Source organism: Hyperolius riggenbachi, chromosome 2 (genome assembly GCF_040937935.1).
Source record: "Hyperolius riggenbachi isolate aHypRig1 chromosome 2, aHypRig1.pri, whole genome shotgun sequence".
Classification (NCBI taxonomy): Eukaryota; Metazoa; Chordata; class Amphibia; order Anura; family Hyperoliidae; genus Hyperolius; species Hyperolius riggenbachi.
Window position 1 is genome coordinate 493,506,804 of NC_090647.1, and position 18,396 is coordinate 493,525,199.

The 18,396-nt window shown below is 43.9% G+C and overlaps 1 long non-coding RNA gene across 1 annotated transcript in view; it reads right to left on the reverse strand.

The window, feature by feature from the left end:
• LOC137544942 (uncharacterized) overlaps positions 1-17,753 on the reverse strand; it is a 126,671-nt gene extending 108,918 nt beyond the window's left edge. Inside the window, exons 1-2 of the long non-coding RNA XR_011025947.1 lie at positions 17,721-17,753; positions 9,835-9,952 (exon numbers count right to left, since the gene is read on the reverse strand). This is a non-coding gene — a long non-coding RNA (uncharacterized lncRNA). The remainder of the gene's footprint in view (positions 1-9,834; positions 9,953-17,720) is intronic.
• Between the last annotated feature and the right edge of the window lie 643 nt (positions 17,754-18,396).

Below are 18,396 nucleotides of genomic sequence, written 5' to 3' on the forward strand. Positions count from 1 at the left end.
CATCGCCAGCGTGCACGGCCGCATCGCACACACACGCAACAGCTATGATGCATAACCGCACATGTCCGCCCACTGCACACGCCTGCCTCCCTGCCATCATCCTCCTGTAGCGTGTAACCTCTGTGTGCCGAGCATGCACGCTGGCAAAAAAGCACGTTCACAGGGACAGGGGACGCAGGGGTTTTATTGTATAGGATGAGATGGGCCCCAAGACCAGGAAGGGCACCAAGGGGAGGCAAGAGAAGGGGTGTGAACATTGGGGGACCTCATAAAAGTTTTGTTGGAGGTCCCTCAAATTGTAGTTACGCCATTGAATGCAGCACCCACATTTAAATCCTACCTAGCAGTATTGACGGTTATACACGTCCATACAAAACATGCTGTGGACAGTATTGACGTGCATACACATCAATACTCTCCTGCACTGTATACTAGACCCTTGCTTGACACATTGTGGCAAGTTACAGGAAAAAAAAGGTTATGAAAATTAATTGGATCACTTTTTGCACCGAAATCCTGGGGAAAGTGAACGCCAGGGAGGTTAAGCTGCATTTGGGAGCCGAATGGACCACTTACACTTCCAGACTCCATTTTCTTGTAGGTACAGATGGTGTAATTGCCTACTACATACCACTGAGATCTGAGCACTTGCTAATGTCTCTAATGTAGCTTTCCTTGTATTAACCAGCTGAGCGGTCTGGACGAGCTCAGCTCGTCCAACACCGCCAGCGGCTGCCGCTCAGGCCCTGCTGAGCCGATTTTGATGAAATAAAAAGCAGCACACGCAGCCGGCACTTTGCCAGCCGCGTGTGCTGCCTGATCGCCGCCGCTCTGCGGCGATTCGCCGCGAGCAGCGGCGAAAGAGGGCCCCCCTAGCCGCCTGAGCCCTGCGCAGCCGGAACAAAAAGTTCCGGCCAGCGCTAAGGGCTGGATCGGAGGCGGCTGACGTCACGACGTCGGCTGACGTCGATGACGTCACTCCGCTCGTCGCTATGGCGACGATATAAGCAAAACAAGGAAGGCCGCTCATTGCGGCCTTCCTTGTTTATTCTGGGCGCCGGAGGCGATCGGAAGATCGCCTCCGGAGCGCCCTCTAGTGGGCTTTCATGCAGCCAACTTTCAGTTGGCTGCATGAAATAGTTTTTTTTTTATTTAAAAAAAACCCTCCCGCAGCCACCCTGGCGATTTAATCAGAACGCCAGGGTGGTTAAACAAACTGCTTGTAAAAGTCAAAATGCAGCTAGAAAAAGCGCAAAATATGAGCAACAACGTAAATACAATCACAGGCAAATCACTTATGTCTGTGTATGATTTACAGACATGCATCTCCACACATGCAATCACATGTATACCCATTAGGAAGCAATGTATTATAGTGACGGCTATAATGTTTCTATAAATACATTTTCCTGCTGGCTTTTGGAAATATAGGGTATGGTTTTCTGTAATAGCAAAACCATCTGACCTCTGTGCTAATAGAATGGCAAAAGCACAAAAATGGTTATGCAAGGGCCGCACTACACTGGGGCAGGCTGGGGCACTCCTCCCCCCCCCCCCCCCCCCAGGAATCTCTGTGGTCTCCCTGCTCAGTAACATTCAGGTGACTGTTTCCAGGCCCCAGCAGTGTGCAGTGAACAGGACAGGATTTTTGAAAAAAAAAAAACTCTCCATGTCAGTCTGAGTCTAAGCAGGCGTTAAGTAAACCAAGGGTTTTGTCTATTTGCCATAAATACCTCACAATCCTTGCAAGATCCCTTATAATTAATGTATCTCTATAACACTTATAATTGCAAAAACATCTCTTTACCTCCTTCTCATTGTAAACCCTAGCATTGCCAGTCAACAGTGTTAAGAGTCTGAAGAAGGCTTTCAAGCTGAAAGCTTACTGTTTTTCATTTAAACTAGCCAATAAACTAAACTTTGTATTGTTACAGAAAGGAAGTTTTGAATCGGGATAATATTCCGGATTTAAAACTTCTGGTTTGTAACATACAAGCTCTAGTGTTCAGCAATGCTTAGATACTAAGATAAGGAATTATGTACATTGTTTCTCCCCCTACTACCTCTTTCCCTCCCCTTTATTGTAGAGTGATGAGACACAGGCAGGGGGCAGGAATGATTTGTCTGTGAAATGTCCACACAGGAGCAGCTTGCCAGCAAGTAACGATTAAAACATGCCAGCAAACTAGCCAAGTACATCTGTAGGTAGCATTTCTTGCCAGCCACTAGATGTTTATGAAACTATTAGCATCACAGGTGCTGTAAGCAATACATGAATCAAAGCTAAAGAAAGTGTGTAACAAACTTATCTGGTATGGTCTCTGGAGGCTGCTCTGATAGTGTGGAGCACCTGGAGGAAGCTTCTACTTCCTCTTTGGTCAGTTGCATGCACGGCTCCCCTGTAGACGACAGTCAGCATGTTTGCATCCCCGGCTCCACTGTAGACGTGAGTCAGCATGTTTGCATCCCTGGCGCCCCTGAAGATGTGTGTCAGTGCTGACACTTGCTGCAGGGATGTTGCTGATTGGTCTGATTCTCCTGGGGGCTTGGTCTGTGCGTTATTCCTGCTATATAAGCCCTGGGCATTCAGTTACTTGCTGTCCGCTATAGCTTTCAGTTCTCTGAGCGCTGGACCTTGCTTTACTACTTAGTCTAGTTAAACTTCCGGAGAGCTAAATTTCATATATTGCGCATCAGCGCGATATATATGTACTCTAGTCAGTCAGTATTGTATTATTGTAATATTGTATATTGTTCTGTGTATCAACCTTTGCCTGCCTCTTGACCTCGCATCTGCCTAGCCCCTCTGTATTACTGCCATCTGATATCTGTGTATGACTCGGCCTGTCCCTGACTTTGCTCCTGTTTGATCCTTCGTATACGACTGACATCTGACCTATGTGTATGACTGCGGCCTGTATAACGTTTTCGCACCTGTCTTAGCCTACTGTACTTTAGCCATCTGATTACCAGTGTATGATCCTAGTCTGTTATTGACCTTGCTCTGCCTCAGTCCCAGTGTACCGCATATCTCTGACTTCGTGTATGACCTCTGTTGACGATTGACTTCGATTATCGTTTTTTCACTGTACACTTCATAGCCTGCATCTCAGGCAGCTTTACAAAGTGTTAACTGAGACTTTTAGTAGCTGGAAGAGATTTTAGTTTACATACATTAAGATCAGGCAGGACATTAGAAACCATTGCTGGGGGCTTTCAGGCCTAAAGTTTGGAAAGGTAATACAGTAAAACAATAGGACTGATATTTTCATGTCTATGTATTTTCATAAGGTTATATTCTTATCTCGGTCTTTCAAATGCTCACTGATTATGCCCAGCTTTAAGCCGCATCTACACGCGTAGATGCGGCTCTGATCCGGCGGCTCGATTAGCCGCTGGATCGCCTCTTCCGCGTCCCCGCGCGTTCCCCGGATTTGATTCCCCGCTCGTCCCCGCCAGCGCCGCTTATCTTCCGCTCAATTCCCTGCCATTGTCCCCTCGCGGGGAGCGAGCAGGGAATCGGCAGTGCGGAGATCCCTCCTGTCGGATCTTATCAATCGAGCCACATCAGCGGCTCGATTAATAAGGAACATCGGAGCCGCATCTACGCGTGTAGATGCGGCTTAAAGCCTTAAGTATGGCTCATGGCAGCAGGAAAGCTGAGGATTACCATCCAATATACTCATGTCATTGGACTGTAACGATGACTCGTACTACGAAATCTATGCAAAAGTGTAGAAATTGCCCAGAGTAGCCGATCAGGATTTAACGGTTAAAGATAGAAAATAATACAGCTCGTTGCCCCAGAAAGTTGCTCAAACTTGTGCCCCAGTTTTCTTTGCATCTATGTTATTCAGCCAATCCTACATATGCACCAATGTGGAATCCCTAAGGGGCCAATCATATAGTATGTGTGTGCCCTGCAGTATATTTGCTTTACAGAGGAGGGTCACCTGGGACAGAGAGAACAGTGGCTCAGCCCCTTCCAGATGCCTAGCCTGAGCTGAATCTTCTAATGTTAAATTCCCCCTCCCGATGTCTAACCTCAACCGATCCCTCTAGTGCTAAATCCACTTCTTGAATCCTAACCTGATCTGATCCCTCTAATGCTACATCCCTTTCCTAATGTCTATCCCTAACCAATCTCCCTGACAATAAATCACCTTCCCAACAACTAACTCTAACCTCCTCTATAATGTTGACTATTTTCTGACACCTGACCATAACATCCCCCCACTTTATCTTTTCATACTAACCTGCCTAAGCTAACCCTATCCAATAACCTTCGGATCTAACCCTATCCAATGACCCTTGGGTCTAACCCTATCCAATAACCCTCGGATCTAACCCTATCCAATGACCCTTGGGTCTAACCCTATCCAATGACCCTTGGGTCTAACCCTATCCAATAACCCTCGGATCTAACCCTATCCAATGACCCTTGGGTCTAACCCTATCCAATAACCCTCGGATCTAACCCTATCCAATGACCCTTGGGTCTAACCCTATCCAATAACCCTCGGATCTAACCCTATCCAATGACCCTTGGGTCTAACCCTATCCAATGACCCTCGGATCTAACCCTATCCAATAACCCTCAGATCTAACCCTATCCAATAACCCTTGGATCTAACCCTATCCAAATAACACTTGGGTCTAACCCTATCCAATAGCCCTTGGATCTAACCCTATCCAATGATCCTTGGATCTAACCCTATCCAATGACCCTTGGGTCTAACCCTATCCAATAACCCTCAGATCTAACCCTATCCAATAACCCTTGGGTCTAACCCTATCCAATAACCTTCGGATCTAACCCTATCCAATAACCCTAGTTAATAATGCTAACTAATGCTCACATTTGGCATCAGCTTGGTTTCCGTGTCCCAAGTCTCAGTGTTTTGGAAAGTAATTTCAGTGACACGGGCATCTGCTGATCGAACACAACGAATACAGCGCAGGAGATTTGGATCCAGCCAGCGCCAAGATAGACCATAATAGGAATTGCGGCTATAGCAGAACACCGTGAGTAACTTCAGCCCCGTCAGAAGACAGCTGAAGTTACTTTTAAAACACTGCAATAGCTGGCAGCCGAATTACATCATTCCCCACCATCCACATCGACCTGGAGAGGAAATAATAATTAATGCTGCCATGAGCAGGGTGAGCCGTATGTCAGCTGTATCCTGCAATCAAGTCTCCCGATGGTGATTTCATTCTTACGCCCTGCCAATTACAAAGTTATCTGAAGCCCAAACCAAGCTCTCTATACTGATAAGTTCTGATGACCACCAGTGGCTTAGCTAGCGATCATGGGGCCCCATAGCAAAACTTTCATGGGGCCCTCAGATGTAGGCACTCTTACGCAAAACAACCTGCCCCTACCCTATGGATATGGGTTATTTGGGAAATTTACATTCTCATTCACATAGTTCATGGGCACTGAGACAAAGTCAGAGGGTGGAAAAACACAAGAAAGTTCATAGTGAATACATTAAGTACCACCTGGGCCCCCTATGCTGCAGGGCCCCATAGCAGCTGCTATGGCTATTGCTTTGCCACTGATGCCCACCCCCAACTTATCAAGACTTTGGTTGCATCAAGCTCACCTGCTTCACTAACAGCAGTGAAGACCCAGTGGAATAAAAAGTAGGTAAGCTGACAGAATACTACACTGCTTATAATGTCAGCATTGTTAAAATACAGAGTAAGCTTGAGTGACTTTTCTCGGTATTTAATAGAACTTCATAACCATAACTAGCTATTTTTGGAAATAAGGAAAGTAAAAAATAACCCACAAACGCCAGCAGAGTCATTATTAAATGACTTTGGAAATTTCCACTCATGTAGACTCAGCAGTATATTAAGTGTGACTGGCTGGGTTGTTACACACAAAGATTTGTGAAAAATGTATCAGCAGCTTAATCCCAAAAATGTGTATAGCAAATTCTGTAATAGTACAATAGCAGAGATGAAGGGGAGATCTCCTTCATGCAAGCACAATCCAGGAAAATAACAGAACATTGCTTTTGTTGTGCATTTTCTATTTTCAAGGCATATTGTTTTGAGTTATCTGCTTTGAAGTATTCCTTGGTCTTATCAGTGGCATAACTACATGGCAGCTGCCCCCTTGGGGGGACTGCCAGGGAGGAGGGGCCCAGACTTTTTCCTTCCTCCTCCTCCACCAGGGCTCCCCTCCCGTACTCCCCTGATTGTGTCAGGCCCACAGAATCAGTGTGGTCAGGCCTGTTTCACACCCTGTGCGGACAGTGCGACTTCCCTGAGTGCCAGACGGTGCAGCAGGTGGGGGGGGGGGGGGGGGGGGCAGAGCGGGCATAGTGCTACAACTCACCTTCCTCCCATGCATCTGTTGCGTTGGTAACAGCGTCTCCTGTGATGACATAACTGCATGTCATCACAGGGGTGATGTTATCAACGTCGCGACGGACACCTAGGAGGAAGGAGATAGAGGCTGCGTGCGTGCAGGGACCGAGGAAGGTGAATTGTAGTGCTATGACCACTCTTCCCGCCGCTGCCATATTACTTATACTGGGAGCACCTATGTCTGGCTATACTGGGAGCACCTATGCATAGCTACCTATGCTGGGGGACCCATACCTGGCTAACCGATACTGTGGGCACCTATACCTGGCAAGCATATACTGCAGGCGCCTATACCTGATTTTTACACCATCGCCCTGGGTGAAATTTAGCCTAGAAACTTCCCTGAGCGTGGTGGTAGTAATGACCGGGGCTTACCTCTTCTACGGTTTCTTCGGCGCTCCCAGCGCAGCTACTAGGTGTCACTATCCTCTCTGGTCTCTACCCCCCTGTCTTCCGTATGTCATGTGCAACATAGAGAGAAACTCACACCGAGAAGAGGGCAAAGACCAGAGAGGACAGTAGGTGGACTTATGAAGACCTTACAAATAGAACTGCTCTGCTATCTCTCCTGTCTTCCTACACAGCCATCTAGTGGTCAATAGTTGTTACTACACTGCTTCCAAGGTGAGTAACTAAATTTACAGTAGCTTTACTTACCTGGTGCTTCTTCCAGCACCTAGAAGTACTTTGTGTTCCATTTGTGAGCTGTGAGTTCTAGGGGCTGGAAGAAGCCTGAGGTAAGTAAAGGTAAATTCAGTTACTCCCCCGGAAGTCCATTAACCTATTGTACATTCCCAGAACTATCTATGGATTCAGTTCAGTATCTGTGGTATTGAAAGATTAGTGGGGCCTGCATGATGATGTCACAACTGTATTCAAAAATAATTGAAGGTATTTGTAAGCTTTATATATTTTTTTAAGTTTTTAAAGTAAATCTAAGGGTCATCGAAGGGTCAGAATGTGTATGGGGATTTCCTAGGCTCCAAACTTTCACTCAATGCATACTTGAAATCTATGTGTCCTTATCTGCATCCTGAAGCACACATACTCACGTACTTACTACGAGTGATGAGTTTCACTTTTGCATAGTTGTAATTTTGGAGCAAAATTTGGAATTACAATGTGAAATCGTAATGTAAAATTTCAATCTGTAAAATGTAATCTATCTCTCACACAATCGTAATTGTGATGCGTGATTTTCCGACGATGCTTAGTTTTGGTAAAACAGAACTTTCTCATTCCGATAGACTTCAATGCATTGGTGTGAAAGTGTGTTGTCTCAAGCCCACACATTAGTGGATTTCCCTAGAATGCAATTTCGGCAACCTACAAAAATTACATAAAATCATGGCAGGATTACCAAAAGAAAGTTTATCCGTAAAATCATAATTGCAATCAGATTCGTAACTCGGGATGGTCTGATATGCACATTTCCGATTCCGTGTAAATTCCTATTTCCGCCAATTCCCATTTTCCCAACGAGGAGTATATTATCAATTGTTTGCATCAGAGAATGCAAAAAAAGAAAATTTTGGGGGGAAAACTAAAAGTTTCGTACATAATGTACTGATGTAGAGGGAAAGCTCTGCATACGACAGAACCTTCCTGATCCTCTGTGCGTATTCCGTCCTGTTGTTCCTGTGCCATCCCCAGTTGGATTTTCCTAAATCGTAACTGCGGTGCCTGCCTCATTTTTGGAGTATTTGAGCTTCCATACAAAGTATAGGATCACTGCAAAACCGCATTTCAATTGCTTTATAAAGTGTTTTTAGTGATTTTACTACCCTGAACCACAGAAAAAAGAAAATTGTAAATTGGAATCTCTGTACAAATTGCTTGCATTACATTTAAAGAGAATCTGTACTGTAAAATTCTTACAATAAAAAGCATACCATTCTCTTCATTATGTTCTCCTGGGCCCCTCTGTGCTATTTCTGCCTCTCCCTGCTGCAATCCTGGCTTGTAATTGCCATTTTTATGCAGTGTTTACAAACAAAAGACATAGCAAGTGATACGCTGAGAGTATCTCAGTGTGAGTCATACAGAGTGTGCAGAGGGCCTAGAGAGGGTGCGTATAGCTTCTATCCAATCACAAGCAGTACAGCACATTCCTGCCTGACTGCCTGAGCCCGACAGACCAGACAGAGGAGATTAGATCATATAACAGATAACACAGCCACTGTGCAACTAGAAAAGGCTGCAATTAGACAGAGCACATTAGAACAGCTATAGGAACATATAGGATAGAAGAAATAAGGCTCAAAATTTTGTTACAGAGTCTCTTTAAAAATGCTTCAAAATCAACAGAAATCTCTCTTGAAAAATGCTGCTAAAGTAGCATTTTGGGCCATAGCCTTTGAGCGTTGAAGTGGTCTGAAACTCAGCATTTCCTCTTTGCTCAAAAAGATTATTTACGGCATAAAACCTACTACCAGAAAAAAAAAATGGCAACAGAACAGCTTTCAATCAGTTAAACACAGCACTTTCTACTTCAGTGGGAAGCTTATTTCCTAAGTCAAAGTCGAGGAAGTGATCACATTATTGTGTTTGTTTCTTTATATCACAAATTAGTAAACATTCCTGGCAATGCTTCAGCTTGCATGGATGAGCAGAAGGTGAAACAGGAGACAAATTCTCACTAGATACATTATAATATATGAATACAGCAGCTATACAATAAATTAAAACTAAATATAAATATAGAAACTGCGCTAACGTCAAGAGTGTAACTCTCGGTAATAGCTGTATAATATATACAATAAATTACAATGGCAGCTTTCACAGCAGATAAACTGTACTTTGGGAACTTGTAAATTGTAAACGGATGATATTACTTGTGCACAAAAGCAATTATGAAAACTTTATGGGTAATAAAAAAGTAGGAATACACGTTTTTATTGAATGTTATGCCAGAGTTGCTTTAACAATCTGGTCAAATTGTCAGGTTGAAATGATGGCCGTTTTGCTGTCCCTTCATAATGCACTCCCCAGCCACACACCCCAACCCCCCCATCCCCGAAAAGGGGTACCTTGCTCATTAACTTTTCTTGTCCATCTCCAGACCCTATGCCTGGATACAGGGAGAATATAGTCACTTGTAGTCTGACCCAGTCCTGACTCAGACAGGAACTGCCACTTACATACCTGGTGTTTGACTCTTTCAGGCAGAGAAAGAAAAAAAGGAACACAGCCTAGTTATTTGTGAGTTAGGCACTGTACATACACATGTCTATCTCATCATGTCACATGTCACCACGGGTATCCTTTCAGTACCTTAGAGAGCTCCTGCTATCCACCCCATTACCACACCACCCACCCACTCCCCTGAAATGACAACACCTGTAGGGATAAGCACCCTGATTTCGCGGAATTCCAACTTTCAGAATTTCGCAATGTTGAGTTCAAAGTAATTCTGTTTGAAATTATGGATTTCCCACAAGAAATCTTTACCTTTTCTCGAATCGATCATCAGGGGGGTTTGTATGGTTGATATTGTGGTGAAACTCCTCTCACAATGTGATGTCATAACCATGGTCCTGACAGTTTGCTGTCTGAGAACCCTGTTGCACTATGGGAAATAACAGCATTTTACAATTGAGCAAGCAATATCTCCCTCTGTGCATAGAACTCTCAGTAATGAACATTCCATACATAACACCTGCCAGAACTACAGAAAAAAACACCAGTGATACATTTCAGAATGTAAATCAGGCCAAGGAAAGATTTTACAATAGGCAAACACTGACTACATTTATGAATGAATATTGTAATAAATAAGTAATTTTATTCATTATGCTATTTTCACTACAGTTTCTCTTTTAAGAGGAACTGTCGCGAAAATCTTAAAATTTAAAACACATACAAATGTACAAATGAGAAGTAAGAAATACATTTCTCCCAGAGTAAAATGAGCCATAAATTACTTCTCTCCTATGTTGCTGTCACTTACAGTAGGTAGTAGAAATCTGACATTACTGACAGGTTTTGGGCTAGCCCATCTCTCCATAGGGGATTCTCAGCATGGCCTATATTCTTTATAAAGACACTCCCTGAAAAAGATTTACACAAAAGATGCTGGCCAGCCTCCCTGCTTGCTGTACACTAGTTTGGCAGTTGGACAGAGAAAATGCCATTCACTAAGTGCTTTTAAGAATAAAGAAAACCCTGAGAACCTCCCTATGAGAAGATGGGCTAGTCCAAAACCTGTCGGTAATCTCAGATTTCTACTACTTACTGTAAGTGGCAGGAACATAGGAGAAAAGTAATTTATGGCTCATTTTACTCTGGGAGAAATATACTTCTTCTTTGTATGTGTTTTAAATTTGACAAGCATAGGCATTATGAATGTTTTTTCCATACGTATTTGAATGTTTCCTACTTTTCCTGCGCTCTGCCTCTAACCTTCCACAATTTCGATAAAACTGAATTGGGAGTGGCCGCACACGGGCCGTAAGCACCCGTTTGACGTCATGAATTCTTTGTGAGCTCACTGAACTGTATGAATAATACACTTACAGCAGAAGGGAAATAAATATGCACAAATGATTTTAGGGGCTACATGCACAGAGAGTGCACAGTCACAATGACAGCAAGGGATAAGATTACTGCTACATGTAGGCTGAGTTGGGAAAGTCATGTTAGTCATTCTAATAACATTACACAATGGTTTTAGCATAGGCAAATAATATTCTTGTGTTGTAGTGTCTGACATTTACAGGGAGACATAAACAACTAAAAAATTACCAAATGGATTAGTAACAAACTACCCCCTCCTCCCCCAAACCACCACAACCTCCAACAACTATTGGTTAGGCCAGAGCTATACCATATACGGGGTTATATGCTGTCACTCACAATGGAGGCATGCTAACCATTTTTCAGTAGTAAACTTGCAGAAAAAAGCATTAAAGCTGCGACTCTGATGGTCAGTGGTGAAATATGCATGCAGTACTGAATTTGGCCTTGTTTTAAAGCAAACCTGAAGTGAAAAAAAGCGTATGATATCATGAATTGTATGTGTAGTACTGATAATGTATCGAACATTAGTAGCAAAGAAATTAGTCTCACATTTTATTTTTTTTTAGCATTGCATTATTCTGTCATATTTGCAGTTGCAAAACCATACTCAGTCTTTTAAGCTATAAAACAAAGCAGAAATAATGACCCTTTGAACTTTCCTGCAGTAAAACCTTACCGCAAGCTGTCTCTCGCTGTTTCTTGGCTGTTTAAAGGGAACCAGAGATGAACGATTCACACAAAATAAACATATCAGTTGATAGCTTGTAAAGAATAAATGCTCTACCCGATAATTTTGCCACTCTGGTGTGCCTTTTTGAGTGCTTTTTATCCATTATTGCTCCAGGAAATATCCAATATGGCCGCCGGCTCATGTCCCGTCTGCTTCCAGGTTATGAGGTGTTCTGGATGTGCTGTCTAGGCTTTATGAGACTATAGACAAGCAGGGCTGCTGCTGCAGCATTTCATCTGTATGCTTTCAACTTCATATTCTGGTATGCTGTGTGGCTGCCTGTAGGAAGTGTCTCTCATAGTAATGAAACTGCATACAGTAGATAATAATGATGAGTGGCTGCACAGACAGAGCACACAGATCACACAGCCACTCTTGTCTGTTTCAGAGATTTTTCCTGCAGCAGCAGCCCCCCCCATGTCATCAGAGCTCTCAGTATATAAAGCAGGAAATCTGATCCAGGAGTGGGAAGGCTTGGGCTTGAAAAGACTCCACAAAAGAGTGACAGAGCTATAATGATTCCAGGTCAAACCTCGACTGACTCAGTCAGGGATTCTTATCACAGCTGATTATAGACAGATTAAGCAGAGAAGATTTAAACTAAAAGCAGGGTAGGTGTTTACTGTCATGTTCCCACTGATAAATGTAATAAAATACATGAGGGTGCTTCGTCTCTGGTTCTCTTTAAGTGTTTCAGAAAGCAGGACAGTATTCGACCCAGTGGGTGGAAGAGCTCATAGAAGGTTTTTGCATAGATAACAACTGAAGTTTTTTTTTTAACTTTTCCTGTACTGGAAAACAACATGAGACTATTTTCTTTGCTACCTATGTTGTATTCATTATCCATAGTACACATAGAATACATTATATATGTTTTTTTCACTACAGGTTTGCTTTGAGATTCTGGCATGTCACTCACCCTGTTTACTGTAAGAAATGGCTGCTGGCTAACCTGTACTCCCATATCTCATGTATTCTGAAGTGCTGATAATGATCCCCATAATGAATAAGGAGTGCAGAGTGAGATTTTATAAATGAGGAATGGATTTGGAACATTTGAGAAGCAAAAAGTTTAAAGGGTGTGTGTGTGTGCTTGCGTGTGTGCGTGTGTGTGTGCGTGTGTTGAAAATAAAACAGACACTTACCTGGGGTTTCTATCAGCCCCCTGTAGCAGTAATGTTCCACGTCAATCCGCCGTTCCCCGCTGCCGTCACTGGGCAATTATTCGTCTAACAAAAAGAATAATGCGCGATCCCGTTCCCATCATCAAAAGCTTACTGCGCAGGCGCAGTACAAAGTTTTCTTGTACTGCGCCTGCGCAGTAAGCTTCTGATGATGCGCGTGGCAGCGACCAGGCGTGCGGCCGCAGTTGGATGGCATGCCGCGCTAGACCGGGGCCGGCGGCGAAGAATGGCGGATCGGAGGAGGACGGCGTGGGACATTACTGCTGCAGGGGGCTGATAAAAGACCCAGTGTAAGTAGCAGTATATGATTATTTCTTCCTGTGATCAAATGAGAGCAGTCATACTCTGCTTGTCATCACTGCTGCTCTGCATCTCCACCCCTCAGCCTGTGAAAACTCCACTACCCTCTCCTCCTCCCCTTTGCCTCTGAAATCTCAGCAGCTCCCGGCTGGTAACGTCTCCTCCTTTGGGTAAAAGCCTCCTCCTCCCCAGACTGAGCTCCCATGAGCACTTGCTACATGGGACTCAAAATGCCTAGGCCCTGGAGGAGCTGTGGGCGTGGCTTGTTTAGTTTATAGGGAATTAGGGCATTAAAACAAAAAAATAGTATTTGGCTTGAGGAATGCCCTATAAACTACAGTATATGTAAGGGGCACAATTATGAAATGTGTAAAAGTTTATCTCGGATCCACTTTAAGCTAAGTACACTTACGATTATTACACATGAGGTGGGGTAGGCATTCTTGAAGAGGTGAGTTTTGAGGGCTTGTTTGAAAGTGTCCTGTAGTCATGCATGGAAGTGGAAGATTTGTGGGGTGGTTAGGGGGAGGTTGTTGGAGGAGTAAAGTGGGCGGCCAAGTGTGTATCTGCTGACCAACCCAGAGATGTAGGTCGGGCAAGACTAGTGTATAGATTTGTAGGCCAAACATAGGATCCTGAAGCTGATTCTAAAATGAATCGGGAGGGGGATACAGCGAATAGAAAAACCGTGTTGATTCAGAAGAAATAATAACATTTTTGTTTTTTGTGGCACTGGCAAACACTAATTACTAAAAAGTTATATGAAGCCTTCATGTTTGTATTTCTGGGTGAAGTAGACTTGGTGGGTTGTGACGTTCTCAAATGAAAAAAAAAAAATAAAAAAAAAAAAAATAAAGATATTTTAAGTGACTCGGTTACTCTGCGGTTGCTGCAAGTCCCTCGCAACCACACTGGATTACTCACGTCTATTTTCCGAGGAACATGGCAGGAACTGTACTCATTAGGATGTGTTTTCTTATGCCTGTGCCCCAGAAGAGAGGTGAAACACATTGAAAGCACATTGTGTGTGCGGCTCCTCTGGTGTGCCGGCCATACAACCTGCGCAAGGTTTATTTACAGCCCTGGTTTTCCCTCCCACCCTAATAAGCTTACATGCCTAATGTTTTCTCCTGGAGAAATGTGCTCCAGATTATGGCGGGGTAGATGGACTTGTGGTCTCTGTGGAAATGGATTGGTTAGATCGGTCCGGTATAATTCCCAGCTAGTCAATTCGATTTCTAGGACTTCCATGACTGTGCAGATTGTAGCTACATAGGGGCTGATTCACAAAGCTTTACTGTTGAAATATATCACCTTATTTATTAATTCAGTCACAATATCTCTCCCTAAATGACTTAACTCATGATTCATCTCTCCTTCTCTAACTTAACTCATGATTTATCACTCCTTTACTGACATAACTCATGGTTTATCTTTCCATATTTGACTTAAAGGACAACCAAGGTGACATGTGACATGATGAGATAGACATGTGTATGTACAGTGCCAAGCACACTAATAACTAGGCTGTTTTCCTTTTTTTTTCTTTTTCTGCCTAAAAGAGTTAAACATCAGGTATGCAATTGACAGTTTCTGTTCGGGTCAGACTGGGTAAGGGTACGTTTCCACTGTAGCGTTACGTTTTCGCCTGCAAAAAATCTTATAAGATTTTTCTGATTGGTGAACATTCGCATGTAAATTTGTACTCGTTTTTATGCGAATTTTCGTCCGCGAAAATTCGCATTAGTTACATATGCATAATCTGCCTAGTAACAGCTTAGTCATGACTGCTGACAACTTCCTGTAACCATGGATCTAATGCGAATTTTCGGGCAAGTAATGCGAAAATTCGCATTGCCTATACAAAGCATTGTACGCGAATCGTACGCGATGTCCGAAAAAATGATACAGGACCTCAGATTTTTTCACGCGTACGAACGCTAACGAAATTTCGCATAGAGTGGAAACAGCTACATTGACTAACATTAGTTTTAAAATCTATGCGAATTTTCTGAGCAGAAAAACTGACACAAAACGCACAAGTGGAAACCTAGCCTAAGACTATAGCATAATCACTGATAAGTCATTACAGTCATAAAACACTTTCCTGTCAGTAAATGGGTTCTGAAAGCAGAAAAGAGATAAAAAGAGTCAATTCATAGATTTCAGCTCTGGAATACTTCAATGCATGTGTCATTGAGTAGAGACAATGAAACAGTAAAAACTTAAAAACTAGATTTAAATATAAAATAAAACTGTGGGATAGCCCAAAAAAAGTCATTTTAGGGAGAAGGAGGATAGATACAATTGTTTTTTCTCATCTCTTTATTTTCACCTTGGATGTCCTTTAACTCATGATTTATCTCTCCTTATCGGTTTATCTCATTAACCACTTCAGTACCAGCACCCTCTGCCCCCTTAAGGACCAGAGGGTGCTGGTACAGTAAACCGCCGCTTCCTGACGAATGGCCGCTAAAATCCGCCGCTCCCGTCGCTCTGTTCCCGCCGCAGGCTGCTCTCTCTGCCGTCGCTATGACAGCAGAGCACTGTGCGCCGGGGTCAGGAGCCGCTTTCATTGGCTCCTGACCCTGTCACTCAATGTAAGCCAATGGGAACGGCTTACAGGAATAACAGGGCCAGGAGCCAATGAAAACTGCTCCTGCCCGGCTCACAGTGATTTGCCGTCATAGAGGCGGCAGGGCATCACATTGCGGCGGGGACAGAGTGGCGAGAGCGACGGGGACGCGCGGTGAATGGGACGTAGAGTTTACGTCAGGTCAGAACCGCAGCGACACCTGCCTGACGTAGATTTAATTTGCGTCGGTCCGCAGGTAGTTAATTATCCCTCCATATTTGTTTATATCATGTACTAACTCTCCTTAAAGTGAACCTTAAGTCAAATAAAAAAAATGAGTTTTACTCACCTGGGCTTCCCTCAACCCCCTGCAGCTGATCGGTGCCCACATAGAGTCGATTCGATCCTCCTGGACCCGCTGGCAGCCACTTCCAGTTTCACCATCAGCCGCCGACAGGCTGGGAACACGAGTGATTCTTCGCGTTCCCAGCCACAATAGCACCCCCTATACTGCTATTGCAGTCTTCCTTGCCGCAATAGCAGTATAGGGGGTGCTATTGTGGCTGGGAACGCGAAGAATCACTCGCGTTCCCAGCCTGCTGGCGGCTGATGGCGAAACCGGAAGTGGCCGCCGGCAGGTCCAGGAGGATCGGAGCGACTCTACGTGGGCACCGATCAGCTGCAGGGGGCTAAGGGAAGCCCCAGGTGAGTAAAACTCATTTTTTTAATTTGACTTAAGTGCCACTTTAAGGTGCTCATACATCTACCGATGTAGCAGCAGATTGACCATCCAATACGATAAAAATTAAATTATCGTGCCAAAATTGGTCGCATGTATCGATCAAACATGCTGCAAGATGCAGGGCCGACATGATTGTTCGCGGCATTAACGGCATGCGATAATTGCAAACTATGAAGACAACGGAATCACCCAGCCGCCGTCCCCCTGTTGTAAAATGTGCCCCATGCAGTTATACTTTACCTGCTCTTATCCGCCGCTGTCTTCAAACTCATTACGGATTTGTGTCCCACGTGGTTGGCGATGTGTAGTGCGTTGGACGCGTGTATGACGCAATACGCCGGCAACCACATAGGGCGCCAATCTGGAAAGAGAGCAGAGACAGCGACGGACAGTGGCAGGTAAATGATAACTGCACGAGGCACATTTTACACTAGGGAGGACAGAGGCTGGGGACAGCGAGGCGGCGTCATGAGGGCGATTCCCAAGAGATTTCCCGCTGAAATTGATTGGAAATCTGCCTGCCATTTATGGCGCTCAACAGATCTCTCCGGTCAGATTCAATCAGAGATCTGTCTCTTGGTCGATCTGCCCATACATCATCTGATGTATAGGCACCTTTACAACAATCAACCCCATAGTGCCGTATAAACAGTTCAATGTTCTTAGTAAAGCGCTGTGGATAAAATGAAGTATTACATGAAAGAATAACTTTAGTGACAACAACTGGTATTGATCTATGGTTTAGTAATAGAAGTTGCAGAGGCCACAACCACACAGGGCCCCTGGACCAGAGGTGCTCATGTGGGGACCTCCTCCAGTCTCATCATTAGATTTTTAGTTTGGTGCTATGATGTTAATAATCACCCCTAGATGTCCTTTAACCTCCCTAGTGTTGCACATATGATAAATAAACTCTACAGTGCGATAGGGGTGGGTAGAGGCTGCTAGATAATGACGATCAAACAATCTGGAATGACATGAAGGATACCCTATGGGTAGGGCAGGGACAGTGGAACTACATAAAATTTTACATAACACAACATCATATTACTCAGAAATAACATCAATGCAAATACATTGCAGCATATCACAGGTAACAGCAATCAGCATTCTGCATAAAGTGGTCATGTCTGTCACATGCAATGTCCAAACAGCACTGCACTGAGTATCAGGGAAGCTGTTCTGTGACTACACTCTCTTCTCTTTCTCTGACATATGAGAGATCAGGGAGATGTGTGACAAGTAGATTTTAGTAAAGCTAAAACTTAGAAAAAAGAATCATCATACCTGGAAGGACATGGAGGATATCCTTTGGTTAGGGCAGGGACAGTGCAACTAAGAAAAGCTCCCCATCAACCAAGAGAGTACAAGTGGTTCCCCCTCACACAGGAAGTAAGGAAGTGCAACAGGTATGCTGGGATGATCTTGTGTCCTCTCTATAGAATCCCAGGATTGCAAATCTGGATCTATTATGATTATATCAATCTATGAAACTGATAGTAAAACATATTTATTGGGGGGGGGGGCGGCTGCCTGTATTATACATGCTTTACACTAGTACCACTCTGCTCTGCACCAGGGTTTTTTTCTTTTATTTTTCACTCTGTGTTCACTGATTGGCTCACAGTGATCACATGATCTATCGCCAGTACAATTGGCTCCTAATCAGTGAATGGGTGTGAACAGCTAAGTTGTTGGTGGTGGTACGCAGGCGAGTGCGACGGGAATGCATGGAGCGGAAACGATGTAGTTAAGGCAAACCTGGCATAGATTTTTATTTACATGCGGTCCTGAACCAGTTAAATAGTGGTAATCATTGGCAATCCAATCCTTTCCCCTGCATACACCACTGTCACGCAGAGGCTGTTTTTGGATAGACAGTTTTTGTGGTCTGTATCATATGATCATTATACATGGCAGGGCCGGTTCTAGCTACAGTGGGGCTCTGGGGAAAATGTAACTT